Here is a 16,529-nt window from a genome sequence, read left to right on the forward strand (position 1 = left end):
AACCTTTAGCCAGTACATCCTCATCCAGTTCATCTCTTAGAAGTGAATTTGAGAATCAGCTAGAAGATTTCAAGAGCGAAATAAGGCAGACTCTTGCCATGCAAATGGATACCTTGCATCAAAAGAAAACAAGAGGAAGAAGAGAGGGCTTTGGCCATCTTTTGTCCTAGGTGCACCAGAAGGCATCCTAGGAACGAATGTCCATTGAACTCTTAGAAGTGTGTTCAGCATGTGAAGAAAACCATTCTACGAATCAGTGCCCTTCATTGCACGGATTTAAAGCTGCATACCAAGGGGCCAAAGGAGCCACTGAACCACTCTACTTCATGAACCAAAGGAGGCCACATGGGCCCAGACCTCACCAACAAGTAATGCAAGGGACATCCCAGACCTATTACAACCCCAATCAAGCCACTTCCATGCCCTCTTGGGGACCCCCTGCTCATCCATCCTGGTCCACACCACCTCCTTGGTCATATCCATCTCAATACCATGCTCAACCAGCTGCTCATTCGTTTCACTCTTATGCTTAGCCATAGCCTCAGAGGAATGCACCTCATCAAGGGTGGAGGCCCCTGTACAACTCTCCTCTTGCTCTTTTGCCTCCACCACCTTCTCAACCACAACCATTGCCTCCTGCTCCACCAAGGCAACCCCAAATACCTACTCAACCAAACCCGAACCCGAATAACAGACAGGCCCAACAAGTATATAGTGGAGAAACATCATGCCCGACCTATGCTGTGGAGATTCAGGAGATTAACCTACGATCTGGGAAGGTTCTCCCAGATAACCAACCTCCCCCTAAGGAGGATGAGGAAGAAAAACAGGAAAGTGAACCAAAAGCCACTCCACCCTTTCCTGAGAGATTAACTGGAACCACACAACCGACCCCAGAAGAAACTGAACTTCTGGGGGAATTAAAACAGTTATGTGTAAAGATACCACTTCTCCAAGCCATAAAGGATGTTCCTATATACAACAAGATGATCAAGGAGAAGTGCTTCAGGCACCCAGGTAGGCGCAAGAGAGATGCCCCAACTATCAATGTCATAGGACAACTGTCCGACCTGATGTTGGGGCAGGTAATCCGTTCGAAATATCTAGACCCTGGAATTCCTATAGTCGATGTCCACATCAATGGCACCATAATCCCCCATACCCTGATTGATCTAGTGGCTGCCATTAATGTGATGACCAAGGGCACTATGCTCAAGCTCAACTTTTAGGGCTCCCTGAGAAAAAGCACAACTGTACTACAGTTAGCAGACCGCTCCACCGTGACCCCTGAGGGGATTTTGGAAGATGTAATGGTCTCCATCGATTCTTGGGAGTACCCCGCTGATTCCCTGGTTCTCCAACCAAAGGAAAAGCTCACTAGGTATCCTCTCATCCTGAGAAGACCTTGGTTGGCTACTATAGATGCCTACATCAGTTGTCGAGCTGGGAAGATGACATTCAAGAATGGGCATATGTCCAAGCAGCTATTCCTATATCCTCCTGCCCAACCTTTGTTAGACCATGATTTACCTCTCTAGTTGGAGGAGGAAGATGAGGATGAAGTCTATTCTGCACCACTGTGTGCAGTAGAAGCTACCATGGGGGGCCCACAAACCGAGGATGATCTTATTGAAAACTTGATTCAGAATCCACCCCCCAGTGTGTTGCCATTAGAAGAGCTGGTGGAAGAAACCCAAGCCAATCCTTTAGTTGATCTCTGTGTGGCTGATCCGACCTCTCTCCAAGTTAAGAATGTGGAATTCAGCCCAGAAAGAACCTTGAAGATCAACTCATCCCTATCCACCTCTCAGGAGAAAGAACTGTGTAGCTTATTGAAAAACCACTTGGATTCTTTTGCTTGGAGCTATAAGGAGATGAAGGGAGTGCACCCTTCAGTTTGTACTCATCAAATTTACATTAAGGAATACTGCAAATCAGTCAGGCAACCTCAAAGGAGAATGAATCTAGCCCTTAAGGAAATTGTCAAAGAAGAACTGCAAAAGTTGCTAGATGCAGGATTCATCTACCCCATCTCTAACAGTGAATGGGTCTCTCCTTTGGTGCTAGTGCCAAAGAAAAATGGGAAGTGGAGAATCTGTGTCGATTATTGGGAACTAAACAAGGCCACCAAGAAGGACCATTTCCCTTTGCCTTTCATAGATCAAGTGTTAGATGGCCTAGCGGGGAAGAAGTTCTTCTCCTTCCTAGATGGGTTGAGTGGGTACAACCAGATCCAAATCAGCCTGGAAGACCAAGATAAGACCACTTTCACTTGTCCTTGGGGTACCTTTTCATACCGGGTCCTTCCCTTCGGATTGTGTAATGCTCCCACCACTTTCCAGAGAGTTGTATTGAGTATATTCGTTGAACTGGTTCATGATTCAGTGGAAATCTACATGGATGACTTTACCCCTTATGGTTCTAACTTCCAGGAAGCTTTGACTAACCTGGGAAAAGTTTTAGACAAGTGCATTGAAATGAACCTGTCCCTCAGTCCTGAAAAATGCGAATTCTTGATGACTGAAGGGACCGTGCTAGGTCATACAATTTCTCAGCAAGGATTACAGGTGGATCCCAACAAAATTGCCATCATCCAAAGGGTCCCACCTCCTCAAAAGGTAAGAGATGTTCGAAGTTTCCTAGGTTTGGCAGGGTATTATATAAGATTCATTAAGGATTTCAGTAAGCTAGCCTCTCCATTGTTTGGTCTTTTGGGGAAAGATGCTGAGTTCATATGGACTGACAAGTGTCAAGAGGCTCTAGATACCTTGAAAAGTAAACTGGTGACTGCCCCAATTTTGAGAGGTCCAAACTGGGAAAATTGATAAGAAGCTGCCTTATGCCATATATTTTGTAAGTAAAAACTTGTCCAAGGCAGAATTAAACTACACCGTAACCGAAAAGGAGCTCCTAGTTGTAGTCCATTCCCTAAATGAGTTCAGACACTACATCACCAGCTATCAAACATTTGTAAAAACTAATCATGCTACAATTAGGTATTTAATGAACAAACAAGATGTAAATGCTCGTATTATTAGATGGTTACTTTTATTACAGCAATTTGATTTAACCATTTTTGATAAGTCGGGTAAGGAAAATGTTGTTGCTATTTTTTTGTCTAGACTAGCTCTGCCTGCAGGTGAAGAAGGAATGGTGGATGATCGAATGCTAGATGAACACCTATTTGCTATCTGAGTACTCTCTCCATGGTTTGCTGATATAGCAAATTACTTGGTTTCAGCACAGTTTCCGCCACACTTGTCCTCAAAAGAGAAGAGCAAGATCGTGAGAAAAAGTGTCGCATTCATCTGGATTGGGGGCAATCTCTTCAAACTTGGCCTAGATCAGATTTTGAGGCGATGTGTCAGGGAGGAGGAAGCAAACTTGGCCCAGATCAGATTTTGAGGCGATGTGTCAGGGGGGAGGAAGTTTTTGACATTCTCCTAACCTATCATGATGGGCCCTGTGGGGGCCATTTTGCAACAAAGATGACTGCCTTCAAAAATTTACAAGCAGGTTACTATTGGCCCACTCTTCATCAAGATTTCAGGAGATATATCAGCCAATGTGACCGATGTCAAAGGATGGGGAAACCTACTCCAAGGGATGAGATGCCCCTGCAACCTCAAGTGACTTTCGAGCCATTTGAGAAGTGGGGCATGGACTTTGTGGGTCCTGTCAACCCTCCTTCAAAACAAAAATCTTACATCATTGTGTGCACTGATTATCTGATAAAATGGGCAGAAACAAAGGTGATCAAGGTAGAAACAAAAGAAAAAGTAGCTGAGTTTTTGAGAGAGAATATCTTCTACAAGTTTGGCTATCCAAAAGAATTAGTCACAGATCAAGGGAGTCAGTTTACCTCCAATCTGATTGAAGACCTGTTTGCACAACACAAAATTAAGCACAGAACTTCCACCCCTTATCATACGCAAGCAAATGGATAGGTGGAAGTCACTAACAGAGCTTTGGAAGGAATTTTGACCAAGGTAGTGAGCAGCAACAGAAAAGATTGGGCAGATCGATTGGTTGAGGCCACCTCGGCCTATAACACCACCTGGAAAACCACCATAGGGTTCACACCCTATGAGCTAGTCTATGGGAAGAAGGCTTTGTTGTTAATAGAATTTGAATATAACACACTAAGGATGGCAGCTCAGCTGGACCTAGATCTCAACCATGCACAAAAGGAAAGGTTACTTCAGCTAAATGGATTAGATGAATAGAGTTTGCAGGCCCTTCTCCACTCAGAGGTAGTCCACCTCAAAGAAAAACAATTCCAAGAAGGAGATTGGGCGCTGTTTTATGATTCAAGATATAAAGATTTCAAGGGCAAATTGAGGACAAGATGGCTTGGACCATACACAGTAGAAAAGTGCAATGACAATGGTTCAGTTCTGATCTGGACCATCGATGAAGAAGCCATCCCCATGCTCGTCAATGGGCATAGGTTGAAGATCTACATGAAGCCCCTCTCTAAGCAATAATTCATTGAGAATCTGAGTAAAACAGTGTTGGTAGTGGAGCAGGTCTCTGCCTCCACTCCACCCACACCCTAAACACACAAAAAAAACAGAAAAAGAAAAAAATAGAAAAAAGAGAATAAAAGATCCCTGGGTGAAAACCTCCTGGAGGCACCTAGGGCAGGCAGTGAGGGTGAAAACCTCCTATAGGCGCCCCAACTATCTCATTAAAAAAAGAGAGAGAAAAAACAGAGAAAAAAAAGGAAAAAGCAGAAAAACTAACTTCTTTTGAATGCATTGCAGATTGCAGGAGGGTCACAGAAGAAAAAAGGACATGGCCAGGCTGAATACACCCTTGATAGATCATTTCTCCATCGCCATTGTCTTTTCCCAAGCCCTGGTCTCACTTGTTCTAGAAATTATGCATCCTACAAGAAGCTTTGTGCATTCTACAAGAGGCTCCTGTAGAAACCACAGAGAGCTCGAAATCAAGTTCAGAAAAGAATCAGAGGGCTAGAAATTTGTCCAGAAGACCTGTGGACCTCCTTGCCACCATTCATTCCCCCAACTCTCCATTCCATACTTGCACCACTGCATTTCCACTCGCTTCTTTCTCCCCTGCACATAAAACACAGAAATCCTGTTTCTTTTGTTTAAAAAAAAATGATGAAGAATAAACAACAACATCCTTAACTCGTTTCCTACTTGGTGCATACCAGCTGCTTTTCCTTTTCCTTCAGAACCTTCCTCAGCTATCTCTTCAGTCCCTGATCAAACCTCAGCTAGAAATTTTAGAGGCAGAAGCGGTTACAGGAAATCCTGCAGGATTCCTATAACATCTGATCCCCTTAAAAAAACAAGCTCCAGAGGCAGGGTCAGTATAGCCACAGGTGTATACAACGCACAAGGAGCCATTCCTGATTAGAAGGTCACCAGCATGAGGTAGCCTAGTCACCAGTTCAGAAGCCACGAGTGCCAACAACAGCAGTAATCCATGAACAGAGTGCCAAAGTCTGAGCATGTAAAGCATGGTAGCGACTAACAAGTAAGTGACTAAACCCGTTCCTCTGTTGCATGAATATGATTTAGAAACTGAATGAACCATTGAGATGGTCGGGATTAAACGAAATCGGTGGCCAGTTAGGTCTAGTTCAAACAAGCCTCGTCCAATTCAAACAGTGTCCAGTGGGTGCATTCGGCACGTGTGTTCAGTCAACTCAGGAAGAAAAACTCAAAACAAGTAGTGGTGGTGGCGTATAACGGGAATGATGGAAGTGATTGTGGGCAGGTGGCATGAAGTATCATAATGGCACTAGAGTAGGGACCAACGGTCCGGATGAAGATAACGTACCCTTCCTGCCACCTCACCTCATCACCGCAGAACACGCCATAAGCTTAAGTACGTTGCAGTTGATGCCTTCATCAACTTTGTTTCATTTGCATCGTCGTGCTCTTGACTGCAACAACTTACCTACCACCTTCAGAACCTCAAAACAGTCGCTCTCTATCAATTTCAAAACCCTTCTGCTTATCGGGCTCTACAAGAGCATTATCGCACTCTACAGGAGCGGAAACACAGTCTACAGGAGCCTTTCTACAGGAAGGCCAGTGAGCAGCTCTGCAGAGGGAAAATTTGGGATTTTATGCCAAATTCGAGCTCGAAAAAGGTAGGCTCAGTAAAACCCACTCTACATTTTATATATCTACAAAAGGTGGTGGATTTGAAGCGAAGTACTGAGTTGAAAAGAAGGGCAAAAGTGAGAACAGAAGTCTGCCTGTGTTTTTGAAATATATACAGTCTCTCCATTTTACTCTCTGCACTGAAAGTTTGTCTCTTTCTCCTCCATGGTATTCTCCTGTGTAAAGAAGTGATGCAACCATAGAAAATTAAGCTTGTAAATAGTGAACTTGCATTGGGTGGTCTGCTTACTTTGTGAAAAGAAAAACACTGTCTTACTCTCTCTTTTTTTTATTTTCTTTAAAATAAAAAAAAGATATTGATTTCCTCAAATAGCCCGAGAAGTAAATTAAGGTTGAGAACAAATTTTGAAGGGCAGGAAAATTACAATTTGTGTTTGTTAAAAAGAAGAAACACGAAAAATTCTCTCTGGTTCCAGAAAAAAAAACCTCAGTTGTTCCTCTGTTTTTGTATTTTTGCTGCCTTCCTCCTCACCTGAGAATTTCCAGCAGTCACTGAACATCATGACAGGGGGTTTTATGAGAAAGGAGCCTTTCAATTCCACCAAACTGCATGGACACCCAGAAGTGGTAGCCCTCTTTACCAGGGAAAATTGGGTGCCTTTCTTTGAGAAATTTCATGGCTATGATGAGGAAGTTACAGAGGAATTTTTATTATCTTTAAAGACCCCATTCAAAAACCCATGCTACAGTCAGTTTCATGTGGAACAAAGAAGAAAAACCACTAGGACAGGTTGCTAAAAAGACCTTTTTCCAGCCTGATGAACATTCTGTGGAGGATAAGAATGGGATCAGAAGGACAAGTATACCTTATCCATGGGGTGAGGTTAGCTATCAGATCATGAAATATATCTCCTGTGAAGGAAGATACAGTATAGTCTATGGTTATCATTTCAGACTGTTACATGAACTAAGATATGGCATGGACCTACCTGCATCTAGAAAACTCAATCTTCCATATTTTCTCCTCCAATCCTTGATAGAGTGTAGCACCAAATTGAATGCAGGGGTTCCAGACCAACTGGCTCACCATGGGCTCATTAAATTGCTAGTGGAGGATGCCCTCCACACATACACAATAGCCTGGGAGATTTTCAGGAACATGACTAAAGAAGATGACATAAAAACTCTCACTGATGACCTTAGTCCATCTAGCAGTGAAGAGGAGGAATAAAAAGAGGAACCTGAGAAGGAAATCCATGAAGAAGCACAGAATATTCAATTGGAAGAAGAAAAAGAAGAAAAATAGAGAGGAGAGGAGAAACATGACACCACCACAGTTGAACCTAAAGCAGAGAAGAAAACAACATCAAAAGCAGAAAAAGGGAAAACCACAGCAGAGAAAAGGAAGAGGACAAGAACTGAAAAGAAGAAGCCCAAGACAGCTCAGAAAAAGGCTGCCACAGGAAAGGCAGAAACTCAACAAGTAGAGGAGAAAACAACACCAGAGACAGCAGAAACAAAATCAGAGATAGCAGACATAGGCAAAACAGCAGATGAAGAAGAAGAAAAATAGCAAGAAGAAGTGTCTCCTGAGACACTAGCAAGAGAAGCAGCAGTTGTTCTTGCTGCACTTAGTACTCCAGCCAAGCAAAAAGGGAAAAGAAAAAGACAACCATCTATGTACTTCAAAGCTCAAAAGAGCACCAGAATCAAGATGGGGAAGCCTCAGCCACCTTCAAAGGAACCCATCATCATTGAGGATGCACCTACTGTAACAAAGGAGGAATCTCCCTCCAAAATCTCTGTTATGCTCTTAACCTGCAAAGCAATACCCAAACATAGAAGTTGCGAAGAAAAGATACCAAGAACACAGAATATGCGAAGAAAATATACCCAGAACACAGAATAGCAATGATTTTATTATTCAGAGAGAAATGTTCACAGGCCTCTTCGAGGGGGCAACCTCCAATAGAGCAGAGCTCGATTACAAAACAAGACACGATGCTCCTCGCAGGGAGTCTCTATCCTTTATATATGACTCATACATGCAATACCACGGGCCAATATCGTGGGTTTTATTAATACCATCTATCTAATACTACCACCCATTTACCATCTATCTAATACTACCGCCCATTTGCAACTAACTGTGGTCCCATCATTAATTGCGGGTTAACCACTTACAAATATTAATATGGGCTTTATTGACTCTTGACTATGACGTGATCCCATGACATAAATAAGGGGGTTAGGGTGGGACCCTAACATGCCCTCCCCCTTAAGACTAGCCTTGTCCTCAAGGCTGAAGCTGTGGAAACTACTGAAGAATAGTGGCTGGTTCCCAAGTTGCATCTTCCGGAGAGGTGTCTTTCCATTTGACGAGGACCTCCTTAAGCATGCGGCCGCGCAGGTGTTTGTCTCGTGTGTCTAGAACCCGTTCCGGTTGAAGCCAGATTGATCCTTCTTCATCCAATTCAGGTAGACTGGTTTGAACTCGGCAATTGTTCCCAATCACTTTCTTGAGGCACGATACATGGAAAACTGGGTGGATTTTTGTTGTAGGTGGCAAAGCCAACTTGTAAGCCACTTCTCCAATGCGCTGAAGTACTTGGTATGGTCCGTAGAATTTTGGAGAGAGCTTTTGACAACCCTTTTCTTTGAGTGATGTTTGCTTATATGGTTGCAGCCTCAAAAAGACCTGATCCCCTTCTTGAAATTGGCGCTCTGAGCGATGTTGGTCAGCCTGTTGCTTCATACGGTTCTGAGCTTGATGAAGATTCTCGCGCAGATGGGCAAGCATGGTTGCGCGGTGTTGTAGGAGTTGATCCACGGCTTGTACTTTGGAGCACCCCTTGAGATAAGAAGTAGGGGAAGGCGGAAGTTGTCCATAGACTGCTTCATAGGGAGTCATTTTGGTGGTGGCATGATAGTTGGTGTTATACCACCATTCTGCCAGAGGTAACCACTGTACCCAAAGGTGTTGTTTTTCTGAAGTGAAACACCTAAGGTAGGTTTCTAGACATTTGTTTACGGCTTCGGTTTGACCATCTGTTTGCGGATGATATGAAGTACTGAGTTTGAGTTGAGTGCCTTGTATTCTGAAGAGCTCCTGCCAAAAATTACTGGTGAAGATTGGGTCGCGGTCGGACACAATAGAAGTGGGCATGCCATGCAATTTGAAGATCTGATCCATGAAAGTTTGAGCAACCAAAGTGGGTGTGAATGGTTGGGGTAGGGCGCAGAAATGAGCATACTTCGACAGTCGGTCCACAACCACCATGATGACTGACTTGTTCCCAGACTTTGGAAGACCTGTAATGAAATCCATGGAGACCTCCGTCCAAATTGACGCCGGAATGGGCAATGGTTGTAATGTGCCTGGTGTGTTGACGGTTTCCCCTTTGTGGCGTTGACAGACGTCACATTCTGCTACGAAAGTAAGGATGTCCTGTTTCATGCCGGCCCAAAAAAATGATCTTCTGGTGCGCGCATATGTCTTCTGAAAGCCCGAATGTCCTGCAATGGGAGATGAGTGCAATTCTGCCAAAATGCGACTTTTGAGGGTGGATGTTGGTGCTATTACGACTCTGTCCTTGTAGCGAAGAATATCATTCTACCACGAGTAGCCCTTGCTGGAATTAGGATCTATCTGCAATTGAGAAATGAGTTGGGAGAGCCTGGGATGTGAAAACCATTCCCTGTGAGCCTCTTCAATCCAGTCTGGAATGGGGAGGGAAATTGCGAGCAGAGTACTTTCCTCCTCAAATTGGCGCGACAATGCATCTGCTACCCTGTTGTCTTTCCCTTTTTTGTAAATGATCTCATAATCATATCCCAGCATTTTGGCTAACCATTTATTTTGTTGTGGGGAAGATAGGCGTTGCTCCAAAAAATATTTAAGACTGTGATGATCTGTGCGGATTTGGAAACGTCGCCCCAACAAGTAAGGTCGCCAGGTCTCAACTGCATGTAAGATGGCCATCATTTCCTTCTCGTAGGTAGATTGGCCCAGATTCCTCCCACTTAGTTGTTGGCTGGTGAAGGCCAATGGTCGCCCTTCCTGCATTAAGACCGCTCCAATACCTATTCCTGAAGCATCAGATTCAATGACAAATGATTTGGTGAAGTCCGGTAGTGCTAAGATAGGAGTGGAACACATGGCGGTTTTAAGAGCGGTAAATGCCTGTTGTGCTTCTTCGTTCCAGAAGAAGGAATTTTTCTTTAGGAGTTGCGTTAGGAGCTTCGCTATGCGGCCATAGTTGCGGACAAATTTACGATAATAGCCTGTGAGGCCCAAAAATCCTCTCAAGCTTTTCAAGGTCTTAGGTTGAGGCCATTCTTGCATTGCCTGGATCTTTTTTGGGTCCACCTTGACACCTTCACGCCCCACAATGTGGCCCAAATACTCAACTTCTTCCATGCCAAATGAACACTTAGACATCTTGACAAATAATTTATGCGTGCGGAGCAGTTGCAAGAGTAGATCTACATGTTGAAGATGTGCCGCCCAAGTGCCACTATAGATGAGGATGTCATCGAAGAAGACAAGGACAAATTTTCTGAGATATGGTTTGAGGAGGTGATTCATAAGGCTCTGAAAAGTAGAGGGGGCATTACAGAGACCAAATGGCATGACCAGGAACTCATAATGGCCTTCATGAGTTCTGAAAGCTGTCTTGGGAATGTCGACTTCCTTCATACGAATTTGGTGGTAGCCTGAGCGAAGATCCAACTTAGTGAAGAATTGAGCCCCATTGAGTTCGTCCAGCAAATCGTCAACCACTGGGATGGGAAATTTATCTTTGACTGTTAACTTATTGAGGGCCCTGAAGTCTGGACACATCCGCCACTCCCCATCTTTCTTGAGGACCATCACCACTGGAGATGAATAAGGACTAATGCTAGGACGAATGACACCTGCTTCCAACAATTCCTTGATGATTTTTTCTATTTCATTCTTTTGGGTGAACGGATATCTGTATGGCCGCACATTTGGGGGTTGGGCCCCTGGAACCAATGTGATGCTATGATCATGTTCCCCTCGCGAGGGTGGAAGCTCATGAGGCTTGTCAAAGACCGTCCGATGTTTATTTAAAGTTTGTTGCATCTCAGGATGAATTGGCAGAGGCATGGTGTCTACTACCTGGATGGCATTAAATTGAGCTACCACTCCATGATGGCCCTTTTTTAACAATTTTTCCATCCTATGCGAGCTGATGATAGAGGGGGCTCCCGCCTGTAGTCCACGGAGGGTATGTGTGGAGTTGTTCTGCTTAAAACTCATATATAACTCCTGGAAATCCATTGTGATTGGCCCAAGAGTGCGGAGCCATTCTGCGCCGAGGACAATGTCGCAACCCCCCATGTGTATTGCAAACATGTGGGTTTTCAATTGATAATCCCCCATTTGAATTTTGACATTTTCACAGCGACCTTCACATTTCATTGTGCCCCCATCTGCAATGTGGACTTGGAAGTTAGAAACTGCCCGGACGAAACAATGTGCTGCTTCAGCGATCTTTTGGTGGATGAAATTATGGGTACTTCCACTATCAATAAAGACTACTACTGGGCGATGTTTAAGAAAACCCCTGATTTTGAGAGTTTGAGGGGAAGAAATTCCTGCCAATGCGTTTAGCGAAATAATTGGTTCATCAGATACAATTTCCTGTTGGTTATCTTCTTCGATCGCCTCCGGTTCCTCAAGTGGTGGGTCTTCCTCGGTGGAGCTGTAGCCCGTGGCATCTATTTGAAAAAACTTGTGCTCTTTGCATTTATGACCCGGGGAATATTTTTCATCACAGTAGTAACATAGTCCTTGCTTCCTTCTTTCGGCCATTTCCGCAGGTGACACCTTTTGAATCTTAAGTGTCTGAGTCATATTGGGAGCCTGTGAGGGACGACCTTTAGCGGGGAAGTTGGGGCGGCTGGATTGGGCTGTTAATGCACGTTCCACCTTACGGGCTACCTGGCAAGCCTCTGTCCATGTGGGAGGGTGGTGGAGTAGAACCTGAGCTTTGATGGCTTCTTTAAGACCGCTGATAAAGCATTCCATGTAGAACTCATCTGTGAGACCCTTAGTGCGGAAGGCTAAGGCTTCAAAAGCAGTAATGTATTCCTCCACTGTACCCATCTGTCGGAGCTTAGTGAGACGCCCCAAAAAAGAGTCTTCCTGTTCAAAGCGGCTGCGAAGAGTTTTGGCAAATTGGGCCCAATTCTGAAAATGTCCATTGCAACGCTGATGCCATTCCTTCCATTGCCATCATTCATTGTCCAAGTACATGGTGCCCACCATAAGCTTAGTCCCCTCATCTATGATATGATTCAATTGGAAATACTGCTCCATTTGTGCTAGCCATGCGGACGTGTGAGAACCGTCAAATTTCTGCATATCCAACTTGGGAGGTCGTTGACTGGGTGGTGGATGGGAGTGCCAAACGTGAGGAGAGTGGCTAGACTCACCCTCATGGTATTCATGGCCATTATACGCCTCCTCGTGGGCTGGCTCCTTGCCCTTTAGGAGTGCCCCCTGTATCTGGTTACCCAGTCCCTTAAGCTCAAGTTGTATGTGGTTACTCATTCCTTGAAGCTCAAGTTCGATCTTGTTCACCGCAGTTTGGAGGGAGTGCACATGGTTTTCAATTTTGTCGATCCTTTCATTGGCCATTGCTTGAGCGCGAGTTTCTACCATACACCAACCTGATGAAAAATTGGGACCGCCTAAAAAATTTTTACTAAGAAATTGAATGGTACCACCTTGCTCAGCTCGTCGTCCTGATACTGATGGGCTAGGTCACCAATAAGCGCCCCGGAAGATCCCAGACTTTTTTTTTTTTTTTTTGGAAAACTCCTAACGGAGTTTTACTCCTTCCTTATCAATACTGCAGTCGCCAAATCCTCAAAATATCAATGCCGCCAAAAGTCCTGCGAAAATTATATCCAGGTACAGGAACCCTTCACAACTACTCCGATCTGGTGGATCTGAGAGGTCTGAATGCTGGAACAACTGCTGCTGCTGATCTGGAATATCCGATCTAGTGGATCTGATAGATCTGAATGGTGGAACAACTACTGCCGCTGATCTGGAATAGATGATGTCAGATCCCCCAATAGAAAGGGAACTATGGTCTTGGGGAGTGTCAGGTGCTACAGATCGCAATATACATAAGGGTCTGACAGTAGTACTTGGCCCAATGTTTCAGGCCTCTAACTAAGGAGGATCGACCGTACCCTTAGCCGTACAACCCGACTACCCTATCGTACGGGCGAGTAATCTCTCCGAGTGCTGTTCTCGGTGTACTGTAGCCACAAGACGGCCGAAGGTTTATCTATGGCGAGGTTTCAAGGGAGCTAGGGGGCTTCCTATATACCCAGAGGGTACGTGGAAGACAGTCCGTGCGTGGTTCTGTCTAATGCGCTACTACTCGAAGGGGTACCCACAGGGGTTACAAGGGAGTCCAACAGACGTGACCACCTCTTGTATTTCCTGCGTGCATGCCTCCCCAAATCCGCAGTTTTATGCGCTTAACGACAGATCCCGTGGTTTAAAGATGCCGGAACACGTCTCTAGCCAAAAAAAAATTTGCTAAAATTTGGAGATCCCACCGAGCCCTGGAAAGTGCTCTGATACCACTTGTTATGCTCTTAACCTGCAAAGCAATACCCAAACATAGAAGTTGCGAAGAAAAGATACTGAGAACACAGAATATGCGAAGAAAATATACCCAGAACACAGAATAGCAATGATTTTATTATTCAGAGAGAAATGTTCACAGGCCTCTTCGAGGGGGCAACCTCCAATAGAGCAGAGCTCGATTACAAAACAAGACACGATGCTCCTCGCAGGGAGTCTCTATCCTTTATATATGACTCATACATGCAATACCACGGGCCAATATCATGGGTTTTATTAATACCATCTATCTAATACTACCGCCCATTTACCATCTATCTAATACTACCGCCCATTTGCAACTAACTGTGGTCCCGTCATTAATTGCGAGTTAACCACTTACAAATATTAATATGGGCTTTATTGACTCTTGACTATGACGTGATCCCATGACATAAATAAGGGGGTTAGGGTGGGACCCTAACAATCTCCAACACTTATGAGAGAGGAAGTCCTAAGACCTCTACCTGGAAAGAAAGGATCAAATTAATGGACTCTAAAGTAGTCCTACAGGAGGCGCAGACCTCTCTACATGAGACATTGGCAAAGCTCAAAGAAACTGAAAAGCTTGACAAGAAGGCAAAAGAACAGACCCAGGAAGAAGATAAGGAAAAAGAGATACCAGAGCCTGGACCTCAGCCTAACTTAGGCTCCTACTACAACCTTCTGGAAGGTGGGAAGATCATCCCACAAAAGTTTGTAGTGCCTCTTTTCTTTGAGCTGGAAAAGGAAAGAGTCAGGACCCATACATGGATGCAGATTGCAAAATAAAAAGGGGTAGAACACATTGGGCACATGGAAAACAAGTTGAGAGAGATGGGCAAAGTATTGAGCATGGTTAGGCATACAGAAATCATCAGAAGAGCTCAATTGGAGGAAGAAAATGAAATGTTGAAGAAGTAGCTACAAGAAAGGGAACCTCAAGGAGGAAAGGAGTTGTTGATCTTAAAAGGACATCAATAGGAAGAGGAACCCCAGACAAACTGTGAGACATTGATGAAACAGCAATAAGAAAAAGAATCCCGTGCAGAAAATAAAGTGTTGATTTTGAAAAGGCAGCTACAGGAAAAGGAAGCCCAGTTAGCCTGCATGGCTAGCTAGGCAATGGAGGCATTATAGTGCAAGTAGCCAGCCAAATCATATGCACTGTACCTCAAAGATCAGTGGATCCAATTTCAGATTAAGGCACTGGCCAGAGGGGCACAATACCTTTTCAGGATTATGGTCAATTTATGCATTTATGTGATCACAGTTCAACTGAGGATAAAGTGAAGCTAGTAGAATTTTACCTACACAACATGGCACTTACTGACATGAATTTATGGGATCCAAATGCTACATTGGGAGACTTGCAGCTAATGGCTATGGCATCTTGGATGAGTCATGAAGAGAAGAGGGCAGTGGAAATCCAGAAAATGATGGAAAAAGAGCTGAGTGAGCCCCTGATGATTAAAGCAAAACCAGTAGAACCCTTGGCTCTCATCTATGCCCACCAACACCTTGCATCTAATCCTCAAGTTGTCCCTGACTATGTTGACAAGCAAGCCCAAGCTATTGCTCATTTCGAGGATATGGAGAGATTGTTTGGAGGTGACTTCATCCATGCCTACATGAGAAAGTGGATGCCACATAGCCTAAGGATCAGGGAGTATCACTCCCCAAACAGGATGAGGGAAGACATGAGGAGAGTGCCCCTGTATAAGAACTCAATGCAAAGCTTGAAGGCAAATTGGATTGGCCTTAAATTCAATCCTCCACTGCTGCTAGGACTGCTCGGAGGAGTAAAGGAGGAGGAAGAACAGAAACAATGGGAAGAAGTGGATGGGAAAGCAGGTTTCCATGATAAAGAGGAAGACATCACATCAAAGGTTTGGGATGTCAGGGAGTCTGTCAGAGCCATTAAGGATGAAGTGTTAGATTAGTTGCTCAGAGGATGAGCAACCCATTCAGCAGGGGGGTGATGATGAGCCCCAGAAATGGGTAATTATATGGGCTCATTCTGCCTCTTATTTCGACTTAATCCACCATTCTCATTAGTTTATTGCATGTTTTTTAATATATTTATGCTAATAGAGTGAATTGGATTAGTCATTTTGCCATGTAGTCTAATGTGTGCCTTATGCAGATTTTTTGGTCAATTTTGGACAAAGTCAAGGAATTTATGAGCAAATGGCACCCAAAACTCGAGGAAAATAGGGAAGAGGACTTGTAGGGGGGTGTCTCCTTCATTAATGACCCCTTTCCTCCAATCCTCCATCAGCAACTTGGAGCACAAAGGTCCACATTGATGATTCCAAGGGGCAGCCGAGCAAGTAAAGTAGGACTGTTGTTTATCTCCAGTTCTAGGAAGCCGAGTTCCTTGATTTTAGGAGGACTTTTGGAGGACTCCATTTGTATAAATAAGGGAGCTTAGAGCCTTAGTAGATGAGCCAATTATTATTATATTTTCACACTTTTGTGCAGCATTGTGTTCAGCTCATTTTCGAGTTCCTTTTTTTGAACAGTTTATGTAATGTAACTGCTATTTTTGATAATGAAGATGAAACAGTTTTTGAGCTAGCAATGATCTCTTTCAAAGGGCTAAAGCTCTTGGGTTAGGACCCAAACCAAGCTGCCCAACACCTCCTACTGTGTACTTATATGTCTTTTCTTCAATTCATGAGTTAATTTCTGTTGCATAGATTCATTTTACTTTGTTAGATTTGGTTGCTTTTGATGGTTAATATAGTTGTTTTTGTTTCAATTGTTCAAGT

This window comes from Pinus tabuliformis, chromosome 7 (genome assembly GCF_031772625.1).
Source record: "Pinus tabuliformis cultivar Carrire ecotype Pingquan chromosome 7, CPIR1, whole genome shotgun sequence".
NCBI classification, from domain to species: domain Eukaryota; kingdom Viridiplantae; phylum Streptophyta; class Pinopsida; order Pinales; family Pinaceae; genus Pinus; species Pinus tabuliformis.